The following is a 10,277-nucleotide window of genomic DNA, read 5'->3' as shown; positions in this document are numbered from 1 at the left end:
AGAGGAGGAGAAACCAGCAGAAGAGGCAGAGCAGAAGCAGATGAGAAATAAAAGACAGTCAGAAGAGTGTGGTGTTGGGATGCCAAGGGCAAACTCATCTCAAGGAGACAATGACCTACCGCTGCCACCAAGTGCCACTGAGAGGCAGAGTGAGCGGAGGGCTTGGCCATGCAGGAGTCATGCTGCTGCTGCTAAATCGCTTCAGTCGTGTCTGACTCTGTGCGACCCCATAGACGGCAGCCCACCAGGCTCCCCCGTCCCTGGGATTCTCCAGGCAAGAACACTGGAGTGGGTTGCCATTTCCTTCTCCAATGCATGAAAGTGAAAAGTAAAAGTGAAGTCGCTCAGTCGTGTCTGACTCCTAGAGACCCCATGAACTGCAGCCCACCAGGCTCCTCCATCCATGGGATTTTCCAGGCAAGAGTACTGGAGTGGGTTGCCATTGCCTTCTCCGGCAGGAGTCATGGGATCTTGACAAAGACAGTTTGGGTGGGGGCTGGTATGATGCCTGATTGACACGGCATTTAGAGAGAAGAGAGGAGAGGAAATGGGGGTGTTGAATAGGATCAGCTCATAGTGACCAATGTAAGCATACATTTCTGTGGTATTAAATAAATTCATAATGGCAAGCAACTATCACCACCTTCAATCTCCATAATTCTTTCCATCTTATAAAACTGAAACTCTATACCCATTCAAGAGTAACTCTGCTTTCTCCTTCCCTCCAGTCCCTGGCAACCACCATTCTACTCTCTATCTCTCTGATTTTGACTATTAGTACCTCATATAAGTGGAAGCCTACAGCATTTGTCTATTTGTGCCTGCATTTTTAAGTCTGGGGGAAATCAGAGATGAGAGAGTTCAAGCAGTTTGCCCAAGGCCACACAGCTAGTTAGTCACTGAAACAGAATCAAGGTTGCAGTGTTTGTTCTTGTTGCCTCAGCCAGAAATGTTACTGTTAGCAACATAGGTGTTTTTCACAGGAATCAACCAAAAGTTCAGAAATGCAAGCTTTCTAGGCAGATAATGAGTAACAATTCTCAAAGTTCTGCCATGAACCAGAGGCTGTGAGCACCTTCTCTGTGACCATTCAGTCCTTCTGACTGCTGTCTGCAGTGGCTACTGTTGTTATCCTCATTTCGTAGATGAGAAACCTAACTTTGAGTTAACTGATCTCCCTAAATTGAAATGTACAGTCCAGGAGGGCAGAGATCCCTACCAGCTTATTTGGAGCTCTCTCCCCAGCACCCTGAAAAGGCCTAGCACATAAATGGCGCCCTCGCACTATTCTGTAGGCATCATTTGTCCCCTGCCTCCCTCTCTGATGATCTCACTGTTCCCCACCTCCTACTGGGGCTCTAGCTGGCCTGAACAACTGTGGGTGCTGGGTTGCAGGATACTCTAGGTACAAAGTACCTGCTCTGCAAATACAAAAGACTAATACAAAAACATTACCCTTAAGGGGATGAGAGGATATCAAAGAAGGCTTTCTGGTGATGGGGGTGTTTGAAGTGAGATTAAAAGGATCAAGTAGGAACTTCCCTAGTCAAGAGATACCTGGAGTAACAGGCAAGGACTGATGCTAAAGCTGAAGCTCCAATACTTTGGCCACCTGAAGCAAAGAGCTGACTCATAGGAAAAGACCCTGATGCCGGGAGAGATTGAGGGCAGAGGAGAAGAGGGTGACACAGGATGAAATGGTTGGATGGCATCATTGACTCAATGGACATGAGTCTGAACAAACTCTGGGAGATGGTGAAGGACAGGGAAGCCTGGCGTGCTGCAGTCCATGGGATCACAAAGAGTTGGATGCGACCGAGCAACAATAAGGGCCTTCCCTGGTGGTCCAGTAGCTAAGACTTCGTGCTCTCAATGCAGGGGTCCTGGGTTCCATCCCTGCTCAGGGAACTAGATCCCACATGCCCCAACTAAAAGATCCTGCAATCCTCAATGAAGATCGAGTACAACTAATATGTGGTGCAGCCAAATAAATAAAATATTTTTTAAAAAGGACCAGGTAAAGTTTTGGGTGTGGTTAGGTGAAAGGAGCTTATAACAATCAAAGAGCTCTTCACATGTGGAAGCTGAAATTCGAATTTATATCATTTTTACACATGATGGAATACGCTCCTTCTTTTGCTTGTTTTTCAACCATTTGAAAAATGTAAAATCATTTTTTGTTGTTGTTCAGTCACTCAGTCATATCCGACTCTTTGTGACCCCATGAACTGTGGCACGCCAGGCTTCCCTATTCAAGCTGGTTTTAGATGTTCAAGCTCATTTCAGAAAAGGCAGAGAAACCAGAGATCAAGTTGCCAACATCCGCCGGATCATTGAAAAAGCAAAAGAGTTCCAGAAAAACATCTATTTCTGCTTTATTGACTATGACAAAGCCTTTGACTGTGTGGATCACAATAAGTCATGGAAAATTCTTCAAGAGATGGGAATATCAGACCACCTGACCTGTCTCTTGAGAAATATGTGTGCAGGTCAGGAAGCAACAGTTAGAACTGGACGTGGAACAACCGACTGGTTCCAAATAGGGAAAGGACAATGTCAAGGCTGTGTATTGTCACCCTGCTTATTTAACTTCTATGCAGAGTACATCATGAGAAACGCTGGGCTGGAAGAAACACAAGCTGGAATCAAGATTGCTGGGAGAAATATCAATAACCTCAGATATGCAGATGACACCATCCTTATGGCAGAAGTTTATAGAACTAAAGAGCTTCTTGATGAAAGTGAAAGAGGAGAGTGAAAAAGTTGGCTTAAAACTCAACATTCAGAAAACTAAGATCATGGCGTCTGGTCCCATCACTTCATGGCAAATAGATGGGGAAACAATGGAAACAGTGGCAGACTTTATTTTGGGGGGCTCCAAAATCACTGCAGATGGTGACTGCAGCCATGAAATTAAGACGCTTACTCCTTGGAAGGAAAGTTATGACCAGCCTAGACAGCATATTCAAAAGCAGAGACATTACTTTGCCAACAAATGTCCATTTAGTCAAGGCTATGGTTTTTCCAGTAGTTGTGGGGGGCAGCCTGAGAACAAACAGGATCTGCTTTGGGAGCTGCCTTGTTGACTCAAGAGTCTAATTCCAGACATAGCTCTCTGTCCCGCCACCCCTTATTATTCATTAACCTTAAGGAAACATCTTGCAGCCCCTGGAGCGCATCTGACGCAGGACAAATGGCTTTTACGACCTAAGTCCTGAGAAACAGAGTCTTAAGATCTTGATTGATTGCTTTATGTTCCTTATGTGATCTTTGGTGCAAAGAATGTATTGTATAAGAATTTCCAGGTAGAAGGGTATAAAATCTGTGCGTAAAAATAAACAGTCATCACTGACTGCAGTGATCCTCTCAACCCCGCTGCATCTCTATCTACTTATTTCTCAGCCGAGGAATCCCGCGTTTGTGCCTACGTTGACTCGTCGGCCGGTCCCGACAAGTAGTCATGTATGGATGTGAGAGTTGGACTATAAAGAAATCTGAGTGCCAAAGAACTGATGCTTTTGAACTGTGGTGTTGGAGAAGACTCTTGAGAGTCCCTTGGACTGCAAGGAGATCCAACCAGTCCATCCTAAAGGAGATCAGTCCTGAATATTTATTGGAAGGACTGATGTTGAAGCTGAAAATCCAGTACTTTGGCCACCTGATGTGAAGAGCTGACTCATGGGAAAAGACCCTGAAGCTGGGAAAGATTGAAGGCGGGAGGAGAAGGGGACGACAGAGGATGAGATAGTTGGATGGCATCACCGACTCAATGGACATGAGTTTGAGTAGGCTCCGGGAGTTGGTGATGGACAGGGAGGCCTGGCGTGCTACATTTCCATGGGGTCACAAAGAGTTGGACACAACTGAGTGACTGAACTGAACTGAATTGAACTGAGGCTTCCCTGTCTTTTGCTATCTCCTGGAGTTTGCTCAAACTCACATCCAAAATCATTTTAGGCTTTATAGAAATAAGCAGAGGGGCTAGGCTTGCCCCACAAAATTCATAAGCAATGCCTAGCTGTTTCTTTAGAGGACTTCCGCTGGCCCACAGGACAGGTGATGCTTGGCTCGCAGATCTTAATGGCAGGAAGGAGGAGTCATCTCCTGTTCTGCTCCTTCAATGCACGTAATTACTGTTAGAAGAGGTTTCCTATCAGACCCTGAATCAGTGCTTTGTCATTCCCCTCAGGAGGTCTATTCAGCCCATAGCACGGGTATTTTTCTCCAATGGAGCCTATCCTGTTTCACCATCCTGACTTTTTGGTAGGATTATTATTCTATTTCTTTTTTTTCTTCCCCTAGAGGATTTAAAGGAAAGTTCTCAAGCCTTTCCCAACCCCCACCCTCCGTATCTTTCACTAAGAATTCATATAAACCCCACTGCTCTGACTTAGCTGTTACTCTTGCAGGCTGCTTAATGTCTCTGAAGTCATTTATCCTGTTCAGGAGACAGGTAAGTCATCTACTGTAGAGATTTGAAAACTCTTTGTTTCCCTCTGCTCCCCAAAGCTCGGAGCCAGATAAGAGATGCGTCTGCTCTAATTCCTTGGCTTCGGGGCTCCTGGTGCCTGAATGATAGGCGAATAGTTTCTATGACCCAGCCCCTATGCCGCACTTAAGCTAAGGCTCACCCCTGATCACAGTCAGTTTCTTTCTATTGTTTCCCTTAAGCTAGTGATTAGCATCTTAATGCAGTCACCAGCCTGGAGGATGGCTTGTCCTCACATTTGTGATAAAGGAAAGGTGATCTTTAATCCAAAGAATTGGAAGGAGAAGAAAAGAATGCCCCGGAAAATGGCTGGTGGCAGTGAGGCCGCAGCTCAGAAACTATTTTCTTGTGTGTGTTAATCGCTCAGTCGTGTCCAGCTCTTTGCGATCCCATGGACTGTAGCCCACCAGACTCCTTTGTCGAAAGGATTTCCCAGGCAAGAATAGTGCCGTGGGTTGCTATTTCCTCCTCCAGAGGATCTTCCCTACCCAGGGATTGAACCTGGGTTTCTTATGTGTCCTGCAGTGGCAGGCGGGTTCTTTACCACTAGTGCCACCTGGGCAGCCCCAGGAATTGTACATGGAAAAGATTATCCCTTCCACTAGACTCTCAAGCAAGCAAAACTTTATTAAACGAGAGAGCAAGTCTCACGGTCACTGATAATTTCCAGAAATTGTCAAACTTCTTTGATCATCAGTAGATGGTTCCATGGTAGCTGTCAGGAATAGAGTGTCTGGGTGAGGGGAAAAGATTGTAGGAGAATTTTCTGCAAGAAAGCCCCAGAATAGATGAAGTTAAAATTGGTATTTGAGCTTCCTATGTTGTGGCGACTTCTTGTGAGTGTTAACAGAGGTAAAGCTAGTAGTTTATTCCTGTGATCCTGGTTTTGGTCTCTGGGACTCAGGTCCCTCGAGCCTTGGTTCTTTAGCTTCCAAGGCCTAATTGCTCAAGGGTGTTCTTGGCCCTTTTCCAAAATGTCTATACTCCTGTCTTGCTGTACCAAATGGATTGTCCTAATGTATTGAGAACATGCTGCTCCCCCTGTGGCCCATCTAAATGAGATGGACCATGAGTTTTCACCTTGACACTGACATTGTTGTCATTCTGTATCTGACTGGGCATCTTTTGTCTGTAAAGTCCAGTGAGAAAGGTCGGTTTCCTTGGCAGGCTGAACTAACATTTGTTGTTTGGCGATCCTTGCTAATCGGAAGTAATGCAGTATTTAATTAAGATTCCAGCAACTTCGTTCTTAGCCCTCTCATTTCCATTTCCAGGGCTACAGCCAATAAAACAAATACAAATAACCTGAATTCATTTCACAGGCATTTTGGGCAAATTCACGGATCATGGATCCCAAAAACACTTCTCAGTGCTTCTCCCAGGAGTGTGACTGGACTTACTATGCTTCTGCCCGCCAAAATGCTTTGACATACTTAGCAATTCTGTTTGTTTCCAACGTCAGTCCCTTTTGTGGCACTCTGGGCTGGTATTTTGAAGGGCGGGGGAAGAGAGCAGAATGTGGTGAAAAACGACACAAATGTAAACCCCAGTTCTCTCGCTTTGAGCCATGAGACCATGAGTTGGGAGATCCCCCACTGATCCCTGGGCCTTCTCTTGTTTAACTGGAGTATCATTGTCTCCCTCATGGGAGATTTGAGAAGCCAAATAGTGGAGATGAGAGTCAAAAGTGGAGGCTCAATAAATTATACTGTTGGAAAGGAAAAGAAAGAAAAACTGTCTTCTTTACCCTCTTAGGTTCCTAACGTAGGGCTCTGCAAATCAAAATGACCAAAAAATTAACAAGAGGAAAGGTCTATTTCATACACACATTGCAGGGGGTGGGGTGGGCTCATAGAAATCAATGAAAACCTCGAAGAGGTGGTCAGACCCCGAGGCTTCTATATCATTTTAACAGAAGGAAGTTAAGTTACTGGGGAAGTGACAAGAAAAGGAAAAGGGTTTTGAGTTTCTAGGGTGCTAAGTTGCAGGAAAGTAAGTACACGCCAAAACGAGTGGAAGATAGGGGCTATTTTAGTAAGATTTTTGTAGATCTATCTTTTAAAAAATATATTTATTTAAGTATTTGGCCGCACTGGATCTCGGTTGCAGCATGTGGGAGCTTTGATCTTCACTGGGTCATGCAGGATCTTTAGTTGTGGCATGTGGGATCTCGTTCCCTGACCAAGGATCGAACCCAGGCCCCCTGCCCTGGACCACTAGGGAAGTCCCTGTGCAGGCCTATCTTGATGGTGACTTTCCATTCTCTTCATGGCTGTCCAACTCCCCCAGGAGAGAGAATTTATGGTAGACCTTCTGCCTTTAGTCAGAGAGGGGAGACTCAAAAAGGCTTCTTTCTGCACCTGTTGATTCTCCATGGCCTTTAGCTCAAAATAATCCGTATGCCCAAGTGGCTTATTTTGAGGTCGAATATTCTGACCCTCTTCAGGACATTACTACTGCTGTCATATCATTACACGACTAGCTTTTAGGCCAGTGCCACTGAAGGAACATTGATTGATTATTCAGAAATAGGCATGGCAAACAACAAAGTCCTACTGCAGAGCACAAGAAACTGTATTCAATATTCCGTGATAAAACATGATGGAAACGAATATGAAAAGGAATGTATACAATTAAATCACTTTACTATACGTCAGAAATTAACACAATACTGCAATCAAGTATATTTCAAAAAAAAAGAGAGAAGAATTTAAGAAAAAAGCAATGGGGAATGCAGCAAAATAATGATGACCCAGTTTTATGGTAAATTTTTGGATATCTGAGCCAGTCTTTGTAAAATATAACTTTGAGGAGTGTAATTCTATTCGCATGGGGGATGCTGTCTTTCTTACTATTAAAGTATCACCGTTTTTTTTTTTTAAGTTTTATCTTTATTTATTTGCTGCTGCTGTTGTTGTTGTTGTTTTTGACCCTATCACTATGAGGCATGTGGGATCTTAGTTCCATGACCAGGGATCAAACCCACGCCCCTACATTGGAAGTGCAGCATCTTAACCACTGGACCACCAGGGATGTCCCCCACCATCTTTTGAAGTAACCAACACTTTGATTTATTTGTTAAGCATTTACATAGCCCTTGCTCTGCACCATACATCATTCATGGTATGTTATCAATACAACATGTTTGAGCCCTCATGGCAGTCGAAGGGTGAGGAAACAGAAGCAGACAGAGGTTTAATAACTTGCAAGCAGGAGTGACAGAGCCAGGAAGCAAAACCAGGCAGCTGGGCTCCAGGGTCTGTGCTTGCAACACCCGTGCCATGTGCTCCACAAGGTTTTTTGAGTGAGTGAAGGTGAAGTATCTTGACCCAGATGACACTTGCCAATTCAAGATGCAAGTCAAGTCTGTGTGACCTTAACCCTGCTCCTCCCTCTGCTCTGGTATCCCCGGGTGGCCCAGGCTCTCAAGGGAGGAGATGGGCTGGGAGGATTGACCTCCTGACTGTGGTTGAGAGGTGAAATACAGCCAGTTCTGCTGGTGTGAGCTGAAAAGGGGGCAGAACCTCCCCAGCCCCCACCAACCACTCACGCTGCCCCCGTCTCCCTCCAATTTCTCAGTTTTCCTCTCCAGGACTGAATGGGAGTGAGAGCAAAAAAGGAGCAGCTTAGGGACTTCCCTGGTGGTCCAGGGCTTAGACCTTCCAACGCAGGGGGTGTGGGTTTGATCCCTGGTGGGGGATCTAAGATCCCACATGCAATCAAAAAAATAAACACACATTAAAAATTAATTAATACAATTCATTCATTCATTTAACAATTTTTCTAAAAACTAAAATATATGTTTTTTTTTTTTTAAAAGGAGTAGCTTATTGGGACCCTTAACAATGTAAAAATACTTTAAAAAGGAGAAAGAACCATCTGAAGGCTACAGAGTGAGATGCCCACCATCTTAGCTCATGTGTTGAACCCACAGATTCTGTTTAATTCAGCAGAGAATTCACTGAGCAGCCACTCCCAGGCCAGCACCACAAGTCTATGTTAAAAGCAAGTTCCCTTTTATAAAAAACATCTCCCACTCTCCAAACTAGGGTAATTCCAAGTCTTGGATGAGATACGCTAAGAAATGAGTCACGGTTTCTCTAAAATTGAAATTTAACCAAGTGTCCTGTATTTTTATTTGATAAATCTGACAACCCTACTCCAAATGCATAATTTGGTCAATGACAAAGAATAAAAAACTAGACAGAAGAAAAAAATGCATTTTTCTCACAGCACGATCAATAGAAATTGTCATCTTAAAGTTATAAATGTTACCATGTTTACTCTTAATAAATGGGAAAGAGCAGTTCACACAATGAAACAGGAGTCAACCAAAAAATGAAAGAGAAGTGTTTATTATACAGATGTGGATAATTACTTTTCTATTACGAGTTTATGTCCATTCACTCTGTATGTTTCTGGTATGATGTGGGGAGCTGGGATGGACAAGGAGGAGGAAGCAGGAAAGGAGGAGAACAGAGAAAAAGAGAAGAGAATGAGAAAGGAATTAAGTTTCCAAGTTTTCACTGTGTGTCAGAGGTTGCGTTTGATCCCATGTTTCATGATCTGATAGAACCTTCACAAAGTATCTCCAAGGTTGCTGTGACTCTGTTTTACATATGAGGCTCAGAGTGGTGAAGTACTACTTTCGCAGCCCCTGAAGTGTCAGAGAAAAGACTCTCCACCTAGCTTGCCATATTGCCCACCCACCCCTGTCTCCAGAACCTCTTTAATGGAGAAAATTCTATGTCCTGGACTCACTAGTCTCTCTCTCTCTTCCCCTTTGTCAATTTGTCTGTGCAGAATGTACCACAGTTGACCTTGAGTGTGAATTAGCATGAATTAGTTGCTCGTGTGCCCGTCTCCTCCAAGTTACTGAACAGCTTTAGACAAGGGGCAGGTCTAATCTGTTCCTGTGTCACCAGCCTGCCCAAGATGACTGGCAAATGTATAGAGTGCCTCTATGTGTCAGACACTGGGTTAAATACTTGAGATTCGTATCATAAATCCTCACAAAGACCTTCTGAGCTAGGCTCTCTTATGCCCGTTTTGCAGATGAGGAAAACTGAGCTTCAAAGAATAGACAGATTTAATAGACTAAAAGGACTCTCAGAAAGTCCCAGCCTCTTGCTCCCTTTAAGGCCTGTCTCTGTCTAGGGTGACATCCAAAAGAAATACCACTAAAGTATTTGCCAATAATTAGAAAGCAAAATAGAGGACTTCCCTCTAGATTGGTGGTCCAGTGGTTAAGAGGCTGTACTTCCACCTCAGGGGGTGTGAATTCCATCCCTGGGCAGGGAACTAAGATCCCACAATCCGTGTGGCCAAAATGTAACATAAATTAATTAACTTAATTAAATAAAAAACAAGGTCCCCAGGTACTGTTCTCTCTTTAAAAAAAAAAAAGCAATTTAAATGTTTACAAGAATCTTTCAAGAAAATTCCAAAGGAGGTGTTTGCATCAATAGACAGCTAAACTTCTTAAAACAGAATTTGCTGTGAAGATTCTCAATTCCTGGGGCAATGTCCCCAAACCTAGTGCACTTTCCCTTGACTTTTCTCCCCTTCCCCAACTCACCTACCAGCTCTATTCCATTCTTCACCTCTGGCAAATTGCTTTTCTTTTCAAATCAAGTCTGTGCGGCCCATATTAAAGGGTAATACATTCATACCTACACATGGAGATTGTGTAGTCGTGAAGTGATAACATACGTCAGGCAGCATTCTGTGTGGTGTCTGGCACAAAGAAAGCACTCAATAAATTTTCACCATCCTTCCTATTAGTCTC

The sequence above is a fragment of the Giraffa tippelskirchi genome, chromosome 6 (assembly GCF_054371585.1).
Source record: "Giraffa tippelskirchi isolate mGirTip1 chromosome 6, T2T-mGirTip1v1.2.pri, whole genome shotgun sequence".
In the NCBI taxonomy this organism is placed as follows: Eukaryota; Metazoa; Chordata; class Mammalia; order Artiodactyla; family Giraffidae; genus Giraffa; species Giraffa tippelskirchi.
This window is presented reverse-complemented; position numbering follows the sequence as displayed.